The 3,564-nt window shown below is 37.0% G+C and overlaps 1 protein-coding gene across 1 annotated transcript in view; it reads left to right on the forward strand.

Annotated features, from left to right (window-relative positions):
- The first annotated feature begins 436 nt into the window (after positions 1-436).
- LOC136825483 (uncharacterized) overlaps positions 437-3,564 on the forward strand; it is a 15,663-nt gene continuing 12,535 nt past the window's right edge. The window contains exon 1 of the mRNA XM_067082013.1: positions 437-759. The gene's annotated coding sequence lies outside the window, so the exon portion shown is untranslated. The remainder of the gene's footprint in view (positions 760-3,564) is intronic.

The raw sequence follows: 3,564 nt of genomic DNA on the forward strand, positions 1-3,564 counted from the left end.
CTCACCCCGCACTACCCGACCCATCGGTGAAGTCAGGCCAATTGGTCGTAAGCCTCGCCGATACCATGTGCCTCTGTAATGCCACGAATTAGGGTACTGGCTGCTTTTGAGGGCATTTAAGTCACCCTATAAATCCACATCCAGTTGAATAACATCTTGGTGGGATCGTTGGGATCCCAAGCCCTTTTGACAGGTGACAACCGCGAAGGCTCAGGAACACCTGCTTTCGAGGTGGAAAGAGCGAGGGAGGGGCCCCCGGGTGAGCACCGCGTAAAGGTAAAACCAGGGACTGGCACAGCAGGGCGAGGGCAGGAGGGACCCCAAGGGCACCAGGGCACAGGTGAGGAGACCCCAGTCACCGACGGAGGCGTCCCAGGGAAGGTGGGCTCCCAAGAGGCTTCATTGACCGTCTTGGCCCTCACTCGTCTACAGACTCACCTGTAGGAGGTATACCTTCCTGACGTGGATACAAACGTATGTGAAAGGGACACCGCGCGTGGGACTAATAATACCGCCTACACACTGGGACAGCCTCGTTTCCCGTCGCCTCTTCCTTCGTCTCTCGATCAAGTGATTTATCAATTTTTGTTCTGGATGAGAAAGACGCGTCATAGAAGTTTCGACGTAACACTGCCACGTTTTTCCTGACGAAGTTACCGCCGGAGTTCCGCTTCTTCTTCAGACACCGCATCGTGAGATTATAGTTTGGAAGGGCGAGGACTGTGTCCTATGCACGTGGATTTTCATGGAAGGAAACAGGTTTGTGGCGTGAATTTTGCTTTCTGTCTGAGGGCAATTATCTTCTGTATACAAAATATTTGGTGATGGGCCAAATGAGACAAAGGACATAGTGGAAAAGTCTCTTGACATATATCTAATATATATATATATATATATATATATATATATATATATATATATATATATATATATATATATATATATATATATATATATATATATATATATATATTATATATATATATATATATATATATATATATATATATATATATAGATGGATAGATAGATAGATATATGTATGTATGTATGTATGTATGTATGTATGTATGTATGTATGTATGTATGTATGTATGTATGCATGTATGTATGTATGTATGTATATATATATACATATATACATATATATATATGTATATGTAATTTGAAAGTATATAACAAGAGAGAAAGAGAGGAAGCATTTTCCACAAAATTATATTATTTAATTATTCAACGAAGTTTCAGCTTTTTATTCAGTCCGACTAAATTCAGGCTTATGTGGTATTTTTCACCAAACTTTTTGCTTGAAATGGTATAGCAACTTTGAAATGGTTTTCCATTAGTTAGCAGTTCTCATATGTATAAATATCTACAGTTGTAAACATAGCTACTTACATGCACACAAATGTGTGCGTGTACACACACACATACAGTGTATATATATATATATATATATATATATATATATATATATATATATATATATATATATATATGTTTTGGTGCTTATAGTTTTTATTCCTATTATTGTTTTCAATTTCAAGTTGTGTTTAGTTTACCTTAGTAGAATTATTTCCTTCCTCAATTTTGCACGAAACTATCCTCCTTCTATTCAATTGATATTTACCTTGCTTGACCTTCCTTGTAATTTTCACTGATCTATTCATTTTCTAGAAGTATTATATATACATATATATATATATATATATATATATATATATATGTATGTATACATATATAAATATATATATGTGTGTGCATGTGTATATATATATACATATATATATATATATATATATATATATATATATATATATATATATATATATATATATATATATATATATATATATATATATACTCAGTATAGTAATATTATTACTTTAAAGAGTATCACATTCTATCACTTTTGACTTATGAATAGAATGGTTGAGAGAGAGAGAGAGAGAGAGAGAGAGAGAGAGAGAGAGAGAGAGAGAGAGAGCAATAGGATTGTTGATTTCCGGCTACTGGGGCAAGATAGCTGTTATTGAAGTCGGTGAAAAAAAAAACGCTCCTCCTGCGGGCAACACCGCGAAATATTTATGTTTAACTTCTTTTTTATATATAATTTCTTCAGGGGAAAGAAACGTGTGAAGATCAGATAGAGAATAGGAGATAGAACGATACAGAGAGAAAGATGGAGAGAGATATTCAATGAGACAGATACAAGGACAGAGAGAAAAGGCGAGTGTGAGATTCGCCAGAGACAAGACAAAGCTGAGAGAGAGAGAGAGAGAGAGAGAGAGAGAGAGAGAGAGAGAGAGAGAGAGAGAGAGAGAGCATCAAGATATGTTAACAATATGCAAAAATCTGCCACGTTTATATTCTCTTGTTTGTCGTTTCTCCATCCAATGGAAAATGATTTAAGCTATGAATGAAGGAAGATACCAAGGAAAAAAAAAAGACATTTTGAAATCAGATCCGACAACGAATGTGGGAAGACAGACTGATGAAATTGGTATTTAATTAAGCGGTTTTAAGAAAAGGACAAGAAAGCAGAATACGCCCTGCTGATGGATTACCGTAGGTGTTGAAAGATAAAGGTCTTTTTATTCAAGAGATGCGAGCGTGCTTTCAAGATAAACAAGTACACAATGCGCCGCAATCCAGATTCCTGTACAGCCGCTACAGCGTATAATCAAATCCACCGAAAACAGACCTATCTTTCGGTGGTCTCGGTATAATGCTGTTAGAGCCGCGGCCCATGAAACTTTAACCACGCCCCGGTGGCGGCCTGTCCTATAACGCTGCCAGAAGCACGATTATGGCTAAATTTAACCTTAAAGAAAATAAAAACTACTGAGGCTAGAGGACTGCAATTTGGTATGTTTGATGATTGGAGGGTGGATGATCAACATACCAATTAGCAGCACTCTAGTCTCGGTAGTTTTTGAGATCTGAGGGCGGACATAAAAAGTGCGGACAGAAAAATGTGCGGACGGACAGACAAAGCCGGCACAATAGTTTCCTTTTACAGAAAACTAAAATTAATGGGAGGCTCAGGGGAAGAGAGTTAACGTGCTGCTGATTAGCCTCCGGTGCAATTACAAGAAACTGACTGATATGTTGGAAGTTTTCTGCACATGTGGCTCATTCGTTCAGCAGATGATAGTGGCTGTTGTCTTGTCCGTTTCCTCTTTACTCCTTGCGGCTGAATAGAGAAAATAATATCAAATCAAATAATGAGAATCAAAGGAAAATTGGGCAGAATCAAAATGATTCATGGGGAAGCGTAAGATACTACGTGAGTGACAAGAAAGAAATTAGGGAAATTAATCAAATAAATGAAGTAAAAACTGAATGAAATGATGAGATAAATCAAGAGAAAATTAAAGAGAGAGGTCAAGGGAGTTTAAGAGAAATTCTGGAGAAAATGAGATATAGAATTAACACAAAATCAGAACAGCCGAGAGAGAATCAGAGAAAATCATGCGGAAATGAGACAGAATCCGAGAATACAAAAGAACACCAGAGATAATTGCGAATCAATACGGAAAAAATCGGACAGAATCCTAAGAACGC

Source organism: Macrobrachium rosenbergii, chromosome 37, assembly GCF_040412425.1.
Source record: "Macrobrachium rosenbergii isolate ZJJX-2024 chromosome 37, ASM4041242v1, whole genome shotgun sequence".
NCBI lineage: Eukaryota > Metazoa > Arthropoda > Malacostraca > Decapoda > Palaemonidae > Macrobrachium > Macrobrachium rosenbergii.